This window comes from Zalophus californianus, chromosome 6 (genome assembly GCF_009762305.2).
Source record: "Zalophus californianus isolate mZalCal1 chromosome 6, mZalCal1.pri.v2, whole genome shotgun sequence".
In the NCBI taxonomy this organism is placed as follows: domain Eukaryota; kingdom Metazoa; phylum Chordata; class Mammalia; order Carnivora; family Otariidae; genus Zalophus; species Zalophus californianus.
This window is the reverse complement of record NC_045600.1, coordinates 101,045,064-101,060,475: the sequence shown is the minus strand read 5'-3', so window position 1 is coordinate 101,060,475 and position 15,412 is coordinate 101,045,064. Positions and strand designations below refer to the sequence as shown.

The window sequence follows — 15,412 nt, the reverse complement described above, 5'->3', positions numbered from 1 at the left end:
ACCTGTATAACCTACCTCCATTATGATAGAACTGAGCTAGAGATTTATCTGTATGTGTTCCACTTATCTGTAGGCAAAGGGAGCATTCACAAATGCATCTTCTAATTTTAATATGCCTCTATGTAGAAAGCTGTTGAAGCCTTGGGCTTGTGAGTGCTGTCCCGGGTGTTTCCATGACAGCAAAGGGGCATGATTGTGGACATACTCTTGAGAAATCTGTTGTCTTTTAGAAAATCACACAAGAGTAAAAGTTTCCAAGTAGATAGATCCGCAGAAGCTCCTTGATGGGTGTTTACTTTTCTGCTGACTGGATTGAGATGTGTTTGTCTGAAAGCAAAGCAGTGTTATTTCATAGAGTCTTGGGGAGAGAAGAAACCTGAGAAATCACTCAGATACGTGTCCTGTTGGCCTTTGGTTCCCCACATCGTACCTGCCAAATGGTTGTCTGGTTATACTTGAACACCTTTTTTTTTTTTTTTTTTAAAGATTTTATTTATTTATTTGACAGAGAGAGACACAGCGAGAGAGGGAACACAGGCAGGGGGAGTGGGAGAGGGAGAAGCAGGCTTCCCGTTGAGCAGGGAGCCCGATGCGGGGCTCGATCCCAGGACCCTGGGACCATGACCTGAGCCGAAGGCAGACGCTTAAGGACTGAGCCACCCAGGCACCCCAATACTTGAACACCTTTTACGATGGGAAACTCATTATTGTTTGAGATAGCTTATAACATCTCGAATTAGAAAATTCTTCTTATATCAAGCATAAATCTCTTCTTTGTATTTTTAATCCCTCGATTCTGTTCCTTTCTTTTGGGGCTGTGTAGACATATTTAATCCATCTTTCAAGTGAAAGATTGTCAGCTATTTGAAGACTCATAGTATGAAACACACACATCTCTGACCTTAATCTTTGCTGTTCCCCCTCCACTGCACTCGATCTGGTCAGTCTTCCCGCAATCTTGGTTTCTTTCTTCTTCACGCATACTTACGCATACTTAAGTTTGTCTAGAAACTCTGGAAATTTTGTTGCCAAAAGTGGAACCCCTGTACTAGCTGTGGTATGATTGACTCAGCACTTAACCTGCCACATAGTAAAGAGTAAAGATTTTAAAATCTTGTTTTAAATTTTTAAAAGACACATAGGTTAGGCTCTATCTTTAGGCCATCGCATGACCGGTCTGTGTGATATCATCATAATTTGTGAAAGTGGACTTTTGACCTACTTATAAATGCTTTTAGGTGAACTGAAGTTGGCTATTAAATATCTAGGAAAATCAAAGATATTCTAAAAATAATTAATGGAACATGAGAAGCATTTATGAGGTGTTTTCCTCCAAAGTGGTGTCAGTTCTGAGATAAGGCTGCCCTCTAGTGGTTACTTATTCGCGGAAAGCCGAAAGCCGTAATGGTGCCAGTGAATTTCCCGTCAGGCTAGTGGAGGGGGTCAAAGGTTGAAATTATTTTTTCATTTGCTGTGGGGCATTCTTCATCAGATTCCAAAGTGTAGTGCATCGTTTTAAATGGTTATTAGAAATGTAACTGTGGTGGAGATAATGAATTTCAGAAGTTTCCCTGGATGATAGTAAGGGAAGTTTTAAAGCTGAATTACAAAATTCTGTTTGGCTCCATATTAAATTCTAGGATGTAAATGAGATTTGGTTTGTGAGTAAACAATTAATATGACCTTTATGGTAATCCTTGTAATTTTTAGTTTCAACCTTGATTTTATTCCCCGACCCTCAAATAAAATTTAAAAAGAGATTGTCATTTTGATCTGCATTTTCCCTTTTTAAATCTAGAGCTATTTTTTTTTTCCAAAAAAGATCAAATATTTAGAAAGAAATAAACTATTGTAGCTTTTTTGGCAATAAAATAATTTTAAACATGGATGCAAAATTATTAACCACCTGTTACATGAAGACTGTGGTTAGATCATTTGGTTCATTTCAGTGTAAGCAATTTGCCCAAAATATAGCATATATGTTACATAGATTTTTAGAACATCATATGGAGTTTATGCTTTAAAAAACACTGCACAAAATAGAAATAAGAATACATTTCTGTAATTTTTAGGATAAATAGATAATACGAGTGAATTGCAGGCTCAAATTTCGGTGGCATATCAAGTGTGAAACAATCATAAAACAATCTAATTGTTGTGTTGGAATCAGAGAAATAAGTATTGACCTTTTAATATCATTTAAGGAAATGAGGCCTTGCAGAAGAATGAGAATACAGGTTTACGTGAATTTTGCATTGCTCAAGAAGTCAAGGCTTCGGAGCCAAGTTGGAATAACCAGGATAATAATAATGACGGGTAATCACTGAGATTTTAAAGGATGACGGGCTCCCTTGTTCCTACTGGGAAGGTGAAATTGCATCTTTGTGTGAAAAACAAGGAGGGGGGAGGAGAAAGCAAGGAGAACCTGCTGTTTAAACTTTTCCATCATAGAAATAAGATAGTGGTTCAGAAGTGAAGACTTGTGGTTAAGTTTCAGATCAGTTATTGAAGCAAACCGTTTTTTAAACGATGCTACCCAGGAGTGTGATTCTTTCACCACGTGACAAATATTCTCTTTTTCGTAGAATGTTATTTTCATTTTTCAGTTGCTGGGGTTCCCCCCCTTCTTTTATTTGTTTATTTTATGTCAGATCTTGTGCAGAACACGGCATAAATAATTAAATAAATTTGTTTTAGCAAATTCTTATTTAGTGCCTCCTGTGTGCTAGGTTATACAGGGGCCACCTGTGTGCTGTTATAGAGCTGAGACACCTTCCTCCCAGTTGTGTCTCTTAAGCTGTGAATTAGCGTCTAAAAAACGCACTGAGAGATTGGCAGCCACACTTAGCCAGAGACGGCGGCTGCTTTAAGACCGTTGCTCTTACAGGTTTGCAGCTTCTGTGAGCGACATGCCATCATGCTCGCTCTCTCATTCTCTCTCTCAAATAAATGAATAAATAAGTAAATCTTTAAAAAAAATAAAATAAAGGAGAATTTGCGACACACACAATGAAATGGTACTGTAATTGGATAAAGCCAATCGTTATACTTAAGTGCGAACAGGATTTCCTTCCAAATAAGCCAGAGTTTAGTTCTAAAATCCTGCCTCAAGTAGGGGTTCTGAAACTTGAGAGTACAACTCATAACACAGAGAGTCTGTTCAAAAGGGAGATTCGTAGGTCCCAGCCAGAGAGAGCCATTGGTCCTCGTGGCCCGGGAAGGCATGTGTTTAAAAGTGTCTCAGGTGTTTTCGATTCAGGTGGTCCTCAGCCTCCCGATTCAACTGGTCCTCTCGCTTTGTGAAACCTCACCCTCACCTTCCAGAGCTAGGATCCTGTAGCCCTTCGGCAGTTCCCAGATATCACTGATCTTCACAGTCAACTGGGAAGCATTTAAAAAGTGAACTCTCATTCTCCATCACCACCTGCGTGGACCCTGCTTCCGATAGTCTGGGGTGAGACCAAGGAACTTGAATTTGTCGAAGCTCTTCTGGTGACTGAGGATCTGGCAAGTTTGGGAAGCATTGCTCTGGTCTTTGGTGTGGAGAGGGGAGCTCAGACAGGTAAATGGTATTAGGATAAGCATGAGCTTTCCTTCAGTCCACGGAATCTCCTTTCAGGCTGGAAGAGATGCCCAACAGGAGCAATTTCTGCCATTACTTGGATGTTATTAATACACTTGACATAATCGGATTATTTTGGTCTTTCTCTACTAGCGTGTGGAAGGAAGCGGGCATACTCCAAATCTGTTACCCCAAATGGCCCAAACAGGCAGAACACCCTGAGACTTTGGTGTGGGAGGTGCCAGTGATACTGTCCAAACACTGCCTTTTCTGCATCAATCTTCCTGGGGAGCTCTGGCCTTCTGGCATTTAGTGAGCCCCGGGGGCTGGCTCTTGCCATCATTTTGACCACTCAGTGGGGGGTAGGCTGGGGATTGTGCCATAGGAGTCAAGACCAACTCCAGTGAAAACAGTGATGTCTTTTCTATGTTGCTTTTGTCAGCAACAAAGTAAAGGTTCTAGCCCCCCGCAGTCTCATCAGTGCTTCCTATTTACAAGTATTTCTCAGGCCCTGCGCACCTTTCAGGTCTGCCCACTTCCAGGCACTGGAGGTAGCTGAGTATAAATGAGGCAGGCACAGCACTGCCTTCACACAGCTCCAATTCTAGTCTGGTGAAACTGAGAAAAGCAGAACCGCTCTGGTTGATGCAGAAGGCAGCCCACCCCCTTCCACACCACAACTCCAGACCCCTCATTCTTTGGAAAATGGTGGTGCGATATCCCATTATTGTGGCAGGTATGATGCTGTGGATTGTAGAAGCCGCAGTGAACACAGTGGGCTTTGTCTCTGGCCTTGGTGAGTATACATTCTGGTGGGAAGAGCTAGATAATACCTAAGTAAACACATAAATGAACTGGATAAGAACAGGTAGTGACAACAGCTAGGCTAACAGGCAAACAGTGTGATGGCTTAGAAATGTGTATGGCCTCCTGGATGAATGTCAGGGAACACAGTCCAATAATTTTTTTCCAACTGATAGTGAATGTTCGGCTGTAGACTCAGGAGGGTGCATAGAGGTCATCTGGTCCCTTAGTTCTCAACCTTGTCTGCACTTTGGACTGTCTAGAGAGCTTTTTAAAGATACTCAAGCCCAGCCTGCACTCCTAGAGGCTCTCGTTTTATTGGTTTGAGGTGGGACTCAAGTATTGTTAATATTTTAAGCTGCCCGTCTGATTCGGATTGAGAAACCCCTGAAGTTGAACACTCTGACTTTACACATGAGTCATTGGTCCCCAGTGCAGGGAAACAGCATTGGATGGTGGAAACCACCCCGCTTCATGTTGGGGGGCGGGAAAGATGTGGGTTCTCCTCTCAGATCTACTACTCAAATAATTGTCAGGTTACCTCAGTTGCTTGCTTCCCCCATTTGTTAAGTTCGAGAGACTTGAATAGCCATCAAGGTCTTTTCCAGATCTCCCAATATGAAATGTTTATTCAAACAGAAAGATAATCTGGTTTCTTGTTCAAGACTTGGAGGAAACAGATGAATGCCTTCTAGTTTCCTTATTCCCTGTCTCAACCCTTAATTGCTGTAGGTGCCTTAATCAGCTAATCCATTCATTTCAAAAGTGAAAATTTAAGGTAGAAAAAGGTGACTACTTCTAGCCAATGATTTAAATAAATTTAAGAACAAGCCAGCTTTCATTAATATTAGTAATAAATATGCCCAGATTTAGTTCTGGTAAATTACAGAAATCCCTTATTTATCAAATTCTATCCCAAAGCCTTTTCCATTTTTGATGGTTGAGTTAAAACCAAGGGGGTTAGGGGCAGGGAGGTTGCGTAAAGATGGAAACCCTGGAATCATCTTAACCATTGCATACCACGGTAATTGTATTCCTTACCAAGTATTCCAGGCCAGAAACCCAACAAAATTGAGTCTCTCCTAATATATTGTTTGCAGCTTATTAGCAAGCAGAAACAGTATCTCCTATGTTGCCAGCTTACAAAAGGAAAATAACAGAACTCAGCTCTGTCATGAAAAATAAAGTCATTGTACTTCCTCATTAGAGATCATCCAGTATATCTAAGAACTTGGATTTCATTGAAACATTTATTCAGAAAGGTAGCAGTTCATTATAAACTGGGCTGGTGTGATGTAAGCACCTTAACTTTATTTCCTTTTTGTGTGGAATGTCCCAGTGGGGTTTGATAATATTCAGCAGTTCCAGAAGTGATAAAGGAGCTTGAAAAGTAAATCTGATGGGAGCTGGTAAATGAAATTAGAGCCGTGTCTTTTTCAACAGAGAATTTTAAAGATGCGCATGTTGCCTATTTTGTGTGTATTTATTTAAGGAACTGTACACACGTTGTATACAAAGCCATATGTTCGCCTCAGACGTTAAATTATGAAAAATCATCTTCTAACTTACATTGCATCTGCAACAGCAAGCAGCTTCTGAAAATGGTTTAATAAAATAATTGGTCTGGCAGAAGTCTATTTCACATCAGTATTTCTGTCACAAGCAAAATCATGTAGAACAGAAGTGTTTTGTTTCCACCATTGCAGAGAAACAAAGTTGTTTAAGATGAGTTAAGATGTCTCGAAGTTTTGGCCGACTTTCTGAGCCTCCTGCTGCTATTGCATTCAGAATCCCTTTTAACGTGGCTTGGAAGTTTCTCTGTGATTTCAATGGCTGCTTAGGGGAAATATTGGCTAAACTACTCATTTTGACTTGTTAAGATGGCTTGAGCGTTTTCAGAATGTTTTCATTTGCTAGAAATATGTTTTGTGCTCAGGCTTCTCTTGTTGAAGAAGGTTGGTTACCAGCCATCTGATGACGCCTCAGGGTGTTTACAGAAAATGTGGGTGCCGTAGTTCTATTTGAGCACAGCCCTCCCCCAACAAAGATAGTGTGGTAATCAGCAGGAATGTGAAAACATGTATTTAAGGACTGATGCTTGTAAAAAGGGGTGCCGTAAAGAAACATGGTTGTTCAGATGTAAGAAATGACTGACAGCTCTCCTTGTAGGCATGCTAGTAACAATAAAGTCTAGAAGTTCAACATCAAAGTGATCACAGCTTACTCCACCAGTGACTTGCACATCAAAGATGAAGTGCAAGACAAAGGAAGTGCACTGAGGTATGTTTCTGCCTCATAGCCAGATGCTCAGGGGGAGCTCCCATAGCTCCTTTCACGAATGCAAAGTGATTTTTGCAGATCAGCGTCTTCATTTCATAAGTGACCAGGAATATAAAAAAAGCAGGGCAAACGAGTGTCATAATTGCTCCCCATCACTTTAAGTTTGGGTAGGAAAGATTCATCGCACAGGAGATTGATCTCTGATTTCCTTAAGTAACGAATTCTGTAGCAGTATGGGCAGCTCTGAATTCACCTTATAGAATACAGGCAATTATTCACAAAATAAGAGAGTACAAATTGGATGCATTTCAAGTCGGTGGTTCAGAATTATGCTTGAGAACATTAAACTGGACCTAAGTTTGTGGAATTATGCCTTTCTCTCTCTCTTGTTTGCTTTTTAATTTTTTTAAATTAACCTTGTGGGTGGATTTCTGCTGAATCAGGTGTGCATTACTTAATAGGTGTGTGTGATAATGAAATTTGGACCTGTTAAACCGGCTCTTAATTAATCACCAGATCTGTACCTCAGTTCTATAAATCAAATGACTTCTACTCCAGAATGAAAAATGCCAAAAAGTAGAACAGGAAGAAGAGTCTAGATATGACTCCCCCCTTAATATTAAATTGAAAATAAAATTAACCATGCAAGTATTATGGGTGATTTGAAATAATGTGCCTTTTTTTTGCTTGCCTTTGAAATATGAAGTTCTTTTATAGTTCATCTTCAGTAATTTACTCATTTTTAAATGCTATTGAAAAATAGTAGCGCTCTGTGTAGTCATTAATAAATACAAAGCAGTTCTCTCAAGGCTCTGGGGAGACCTAGTAAACACAACTGTGTTACTAATTGATGCTATACTGAGCTGACAAAAGTAGTGCATCGGTAAACAGAAGTTAGAAAGCAAAAAGTTAAAGAACTATAGGGGATTATGTAGACATCAAGGGTTGGAAATTATAATAAGGCCTCTTTAGGGGAGCATTAATTTGCATGTGGCTGAATTAGGACACCCAATTATTTCTGAGGACACTACTAAGAGCTCATCCGAAATACCCCTGAAGTGATAGGTTGGGGAGGGTTGGGTGTTACATGGGATAGAGGGGGGACTGAGCAGGACATATTTCCTGTAACTCACGATAGTTTTCCCAATAGCTTGTTGGAGCAGCTTTCTTTGTTAGGGAGGAAAATGCTGATGAAATCAAGAGTACTGCAATTTCTTTGTTCTATACACACAATTTATGTTGAATTGCCACAATGGAATTTTTTTTTTAAGCAGGGAGGGCAGGAGGGTGGAGACAGAAATAAACCTTTTAAATCTTCTTTATGTGAAGCCCACAAGGACATAAGCACTGAGCAGATTAGAGTGGATTTGTACTGTTAGTACCCTCTGTGGCAGTGGTCCTCAGCATGGGATCCAGGCACCCCGGGGACCCCGAGGCCCTTTGAGGGGTTCCAAGAGATAAAAAACAATCTGTATAATACTGAGATATTATTTGCCCTTTTCACTGTACCGACCATTTGGCATGAATAGTGCCAAAGCCTTGGGGGCTAAAACCGGCACCTTTGCAGGAATCAAGGCAGGGACACCAACCTGTACGAGTCATCATCATATTTGTTATTACTGTGGACTTGCTGTTAACAAAACATTGCCAGGTTCATTTGAGAATGTCCTTGATGAAGCAGTAAAGATTTTTAAGTGTATTAAATTTCAACCCTGAGTACAAATCTTTTTGATATTCTTTATGACAAAATGGGAAGTACACATAAAGCGCTTCTGCTAGATACTGAAGGAGGATGTTTGTCTGGGGGGCAGAGGGGGAAAGAACTGGGCCGTTGTTAGAGTTAATAGCTGAACTAGCTGCTTTTTGAATGGAATGCCATTTTACTTACTAAAACGACTGACTCTAGCTGTTCAGACTTAGGTATAGGTCATATATTTTCTCAAAAATGAACGACGTGAGCCCGTCACTTCAAGAAAAATAGCTGGCAGTATTTATTGCCAATAAACTCAAGCTTTTAGGCAAATAGAATTTTGGAATACTTGTATCCAGCACCATGCATGTGGCTGCTTCTCAATATTTAAAGACGTTCCTGATGATGTAGGTGGTGATATGAATAAATGTGATTGCTTGATATAATCTCATTTGGTAATGAAATATGGCAACACCTGGAAGAACTACATAACTCCGTGAACTAATAGTTTCCAAGTGACCAATGCATGGGTAGAAGATTCATTCAAAGTACAAAGTAAGCTTTGCCCCGTGGTAGTATCATAGCCAAAGAGGTTTATCCGAGGCGCAATTATTGCTAATTGAAAACTTTTCCGAAAGTACAAAATATACCAATTTATTTGAATTTAACAGAGTAAAAAAATAACGAGAGGGTTTCAGGTTTCATATTCCAACTAACCTTTAAGAAACCACCACTCGGGGAGTTTTGGTGTAATATCAAGGAAGGCTATCCAGAATTATCTGATAAGGCTATAAAATAACCCTCCTCCAGCTACGAATCTGTGTGAGGCCAGATTTTCTTCATGTACTTCAACCAAAAGAACACAACAGACAGAATGCAGAAGGCGATATGAGTCCACCTGTCTCCTGTTAAGCTAGAGAGTAAAGAGATGTGCAAAACTGTAAAAAGAATGGCACTTTTGGGAAAATATATTTATCATAAAAATACTTTGTGTTAATCTGTAATGAATTTATTACTATTTAAATTAACTATAAGTAAATATTTTTACATTTTCTCAGTTTTAATTTCTTATACGGTCATTATTGATGCGTTACCCACATAAACAAAAGCTCTTTGGGACTTTTAAATACATAAAGGGATCTAGACGCCAGATACCAAAAAGTTGGAGAACCAAAAAAGAAATGGGGGGGATGCTCGAGTGGCTTTGTCGGTTAAGCATCTGACTCTTGATTTTGGTTCAGGTCATGATTTCAGGGTTGTGAGACAGAGCCCTGTGTGGGGCTCCGTGCTGGGTGTGGAGCCTGCTTAAGATTTTCTCTCTCCCTCTCCATCTGCCTCCCCCCAACACGTGCACACTCTCTCTCTTAAAAAAAAAAAAACAAGTTGGGCGCCTGGGTGGCTCAGTCATTAGGCGTCTGCCTTTGGCTCAGGTCATGGTCCTAGGGTCCTGGGATGGAGCCTCGCATCGGGCTCCCTGCTCAGTGGGAAGCCTGCTTCTCCCTCTCCCACTCCCCCTGCCTGTGTTCCCTCTCTCGCTGTGTCTCTCTCTGTCCAATAAATAAATAAAATCTTTAAAAAAAAAAAGTTTGAGAATCACTGCGGTACAGTTTACCCTAGGAGATGGAAAATTTTGTGACAAAGCGCACGCTAACAATGGAAAGGGCTTTAAATTTAGATAAATTCAACAGATAAGCCATGAATTATATATTAAACAAAAAAAGCACTTTCAAACATGAATTCAAACAAATTTTCTAATCTCTATTTTCTTTATAATGTCTTTCCCTTTAATGGCCATGGAAGACTAGAATCATTGCTGATATTACATTTTCAGAGTTTTTGTTTTCTTTTTTAATACAACAGATTTGGCATAAAATTGTGGTTTACAGAGGCTTTAACGTTTATCTTTAATCATCTGCAAACTACATTAGCAAAAACTGCAGTAAATTACTGCTATTTGTCTTTTCAGTCTGGCCTTATACCGAGGAAAAAATACGTTGTAACATTAGTGTGACTTCCACAGCTATTCCAAATCCTGGGAGATGTGAGACTCCCACGAATGCTGGCCCTTTGGGGAATTTCGTTACCGCGTGTAGTGATGGAAAGAAAACCCTCCCAGATCCCGCCACCGCACGAGTGAAGGATCCTGTCACCTGCTGTCCACATGCGTTCCCCCTCAGACCTCCTCTAGGAGGGAAGAGTTCTGCCCAGGTGTCTGTTGGCACTGAGGACGTGGCGGGAAGGCTGAGCCCTTGACTACCTTCAGATGTGCTTGGCAGAATCCATTCCATTAGACTAATTAAATGTATGAACGTCCAGCCTCCCCTGAAGTTTCTTGTGAAGAATAACGTGCGGTTAGAAAGCCGTGCTCAAATACTTGTTGTTAATTTTGTAATCGCTTCATTGGCATCTAACATATAGGCATTTACATCGTCCTATGGAGCTGGGCCATCAGCCTCTTTGTTATTATCAAATAGGGGGCACGCAGGTCTTGGTTCCATTTGGTTTCCTATCAACAGGCTGTCAGTTGAATGGGAGCAAATGCGTTTTGGCACATTCTGCTTTTCCAGGGTATTGCTCCTGACTCCTGTAACTCAGGACTCGGTGCCCCTAGAGCCCGATGAGCGTCAGAGTATGGGGTACCTCACTCCTGGCATGGTTTTAGTCGCCAATTAAAGGTAGAAGCTGAAACACACTCACTGTGTCAATGGAGGTCGTGCAGTGGGGCACATCTAGACTGGCCACGAGAAACAGCCCCTCATTTCCTCCTGGATCTGCCCAAAATGAGGAGGGCTAAGGGAAGTGAGGTGGCCTAGTTTCAGAGCAGCTCCTGATGGTAAGGTGGGGGAATGCTGGGAGCAGAGAGGAAGGCAATGAAGGCAGCATCCTCTCTCCTTGGGCTGTTGAGAAGGCGAAGCTCTAACCTTTGCAAAATGGGTGGGAGAAAGAGCCACATGCCCACTCGTGGTGAAAAAGAAAACAAAACTTCCTCCCAATGCCCAAGATAATTATCCTCTTTTAAGTAAAACGACTCTTTTGAGGCAGTACATTTTGTTAAATTTCGAGCATTTTCCTGCCACCCAAACTTAAAATAACTAGTTTTACACATTAAGTTTGGCATTATTCAGTGGTTTTGACCCGGGCATAGGAGATGATTTAAAAACCAAAAGGCATTTTTATCTTGGTCTGAAAGGGCTCACTCTGTGAGAATTCATCAGGCTCCCATTTGTGATGCCTGTTTCTGGAGGTATGTTGCACTTCAGTAAAAAGCTTACTAAAAGGCTAGGGCCTCCCAGGACATTTGTTATATAAATAATATACTCACAGTACTGACAATACTCTCTAGACTCAAGGCTTTGGAATTTTTCACTGTCCTTTAACACACATTTTGTTTATTTTCAATTCCTTTGTACCACCACTTCACAAACATAAAATTGAATCTATGACTTTACAGGAGGGAGACTAACAGCATTTATATATGTCAAATGTGTACACAAGGCTGTAACTCCATCACGAAGGCCTGATAGCACCCTTTATGTTTTCCTTTCATTCCCTCCCTCCCTCCCTCCCATTCTTCCTTCCCCCCCTTCTTCCTCTTTCCCTTCCTTCTTTCTTTCCCTCCCCACTTCTTTCCTCCCCTCCCCTCCCCTCCCCTCCCCCCTCCCCTCCCTCCCCTCCCCTCCCCCCCTCCCCTCCCCTCCCCTCCCCTCCCCTTCCTTCCAACATTGGCTCTTGAAAGACTTGTGAGGAAGATAGGAGGAGAAAGTGAATCAGAAGGCATGGGGATACTGTTATAGGAATATGAAGTTCTTCTAAGATTTAATGCTTCCTGTGCACTTTTTAGCTCTCTGCTAAGGGTTCTGGCCCTCCGTAAGGATGGCCTCAGGCAAACAGGCTGCGTTTTCATAGTCAAACATCTCCCTTTTCTGTACTCTGCTGGCTTAGAGTCATCACCTTTCTTCCACAGAAAGAGGGAGTAGTGCCCCGCTCCAAGGCCACCTCCCCTTCCCTCTCTCCTAACTCCGTGTTCTGTTCCCTCATCCCCTTCTCTCCTGGCTCTTCCAGGTGACGTGACAGAAATGAATAGGAAGGAATGTGGGACATTTGGCATACGTGGAAGAACATGTATGGTTTTGGAAATTTTTCCAAATACAAGGTTCCAGTCCCAGAAATGCTACATACTAGCTGAAGGATCTCGGGCAAGTCACATACCTCTCTAAACCTCAGTGTCCTCAATTGTAAAACAGTCATCAGATTGACCTCATAGGGATTTTAGAAAGTAGGGAGTTACACATAGAAGGTACTTACTACAAGTGTCTCGCTCATAACAGGTACTTAGCACATAGTAGACACTGAATAATGGCCTTCACTGGTGCCCAAACATACGAGTTATGTGATCTGATCAGATGGGGTTGGTGGAAGGGGTACTTGGACGATATTTCTCCTCATATAATGTGGGAGGCTTTGAATTCTGCATTATCCAAGCCTTGCCACTGTAAACAGTGATACATGTATCCTAAGCCTACCAGGTTTAAAGTGCTTCCTCTGTGTCAAGCACTGTGAAATGCCTTATTACCACACTGAATACTCATGTGAGACTTTCATCCCCCTTTTTACAGAGCTGAGACTCAGAGAGACCGAACACCTTCCCAGGATCACAGAGCTAGGAGCGCTTAGGGAGGCCAAGCCCATCAGGCTTTCAAGGCTGTGTTTCTAACCTCCTTGCTCTCCTGACCCAAGATCACAGCACCATAGGACTCTCACAGAAATACACTGTTCCAGACTCTGAGATTGGGTCATCATGCAAACTGGGGTTGGGGGCTCTTTCAGAACACTTTGGTGCAGTCAGAGTAGGCAATAGAGAAACTTATTTTATTGAGCATCTGCTTTGTGCCAGGCACGGTAGCAAGTGCTGGAACCAGAGAGAGGGGAAGGTGTGTTCCCCGCCTACAAGGAGCTCACAGGCCTTTGAGGACCTGAGGTGCACATAAAATCACAACACAGTGACTGCGCCGGATTAGAGCAGGGGGAGATGCAGTGGGAGCCCACAGGAGGAGCCCTCCTCAGACCTGTGGAGGAGAAGGAGGCAAAGTCCTGGCTAGGCTTTGAAGTGAAGGAACCTATTCCCAACCAAGAGCAGAGCTCGCAAAAATTCTCAGTGGCCGGACAGAGAGTCCGGTGAGTCTGGGGATGGCAGGTAGTGCGTCTGGCCTGTAGGGACTGCAGGAGACCAGGCAGCTGGATGAGGCCAGTGTGCCTCAGACCACGAAGGCCCAGGCCGCCATTCCAAGGTTCTTTATACCGAAGCCGTGGGAAGCCACTGAAGGCGGCTGCCAAGCGTTTTTAAGGCGTGTGGAATCATGAGGAGCAATCACATGTTCTCACTATCTTCTTTTCCCCCTTAATCATTTTGGGGGATGGGGGCATGGGGGGAAGCTTTTGGGATGCAGCCGAAGACTCTCCCATGGTCTGCTCTGGGTTTCTGTGCGGACACGTCGCCTCTTGCGTGTTCTCGAGAGCTCTGTGGAAGGCATCCCGCCACAAGACTCCTTCAATGGATTGTTGCACTTTGCTTGTTATAAATTGATTCGGGGACTTCATTATGATGTCGCTCAGATGAATGAGGCGGTGGTGTTTTGGCTCGCCGCACTGCCAGGAGGAGGGAAAACAAGTTTCTGTGGTGCCGCGGTTCGATCACGCTGCTTACAGAAGTAGGGCCATGAAAGGACGGAGGAGTGTGTCTTTGATACTAGAAACCCTGTCGCCCTGTTGGTGCTACAAGCGAATGCTTAAATTAAAGGTTGGAGCCAGCTTTCAAGTGTTGACTGTCGAGCAAAAAACTCAGCCCACACTCGTGCACTTACTCAAGCTTGTTAAAATAAAAATACACTCTCGGCGAGGCTCGTGTCTCAGCTAGTGTAATTATTACATTGAAGATTGTTGTTTGCCTTCGAGTTGCTGTAGCACCCGTTTATTTAAAGATACGCTCGGTCATTTAATACCATTCGTCAGGACTTATGCCCAAACCGTGGAGAAGTAAATACCATTGCCAGGTGCCTCTCCGGGTTGTTTCTCCTTCATGTGTTCAAGGTAAACACTGGCGCTTGGCAGACTGATCCAGAGGGGAGGGGATTTCCCTTCCCCACTGTAGCCCAGTTGCTCAACTGACTCACCTCTCATCTGCCGACAAGGATAATGATGGCATCGCCCTTGGTGGAGCATTCTGAGGATTAAATGAGATAATACATTTGAGGTGTTTGGCCCATCAGTAGTGCTTCGTAATGTCATTTTATTATTGGTAGCATTCATAGATTTTTTTTTTTTTTAAGTGGTGGACTGGAGTCTGACTTCAGTGCCACTCTTTTTGCCTGGCTACCAACGATAAAAGCAGGACAGTCTAGCTATCTGTAATAGCAGTGGGCTCGTTAGCGCTAGAGTTAGACTCCCTGCATTTCTTGTGGTTGGATATGCCCACATTATTCAAGTGTTTGGGAAAGTTGTGCAAGACTATGCAGATGTGAGGCATCGTGCTCATTTTGTGACTGATCTCTCGTGGGGTTCTTCCCCTTGACATACAGATTTCCAAGTCATCCTCCCTCCTTGCACTATATTGGCCATGTGGAATGCAGGACATCGCCTCCAATGAACGAATCCACTTTATCCCCATTTATTGAGTGGCTTTCTACAACTAAAGCTACTCAGCTTTGCTGTGTTGTTTTAAGGCCCCGAAATTCAAATCGTGGATATTGAGGAGGGGTATACCCAGTGTCTAATGGGGGGAGGGGCAGAAGAAGAGGGATAACCCATCGTGGGGCTCCATCTCACCACCCTGAGATCATGACCTGAGCCGAAATCAAGAGTCGGACGCTTAACCGACCGCGCCACCCAGACGCCCCTACCCAGTGTCTTTTCTGCAGACCTATGGAGTCTCATGCATGGAACTGAGACATCAGGCCTCTCTCTCCCCATCTCAGAGTGCTGGGGTTTAGGATCTCTGCAGAATGCTCTGGTATGTTAAGTCAGGATGTTGTTTTGTTTATATAAATCACCCTTACACCCGCACTTCTGCATGGATGATT

General features: G+C 42.7%; 1 protein-coding gene and 1 pseudogene across 2 annotated transcripts in view; both read left to right on the top strand.

The window, feature by feature from the left end:
* Positions 1-15,412, top strand: part of RORA (RAR related orphan receptor A) — a 708,798-nt gene that overhangs the window by 613,679 nt on the left and 79,707 nt on the right. The window lies entirely within an intron of this gene.
* Positions 8,895-9,012, top strand: LOC113910839 (annotated as a pseudogene).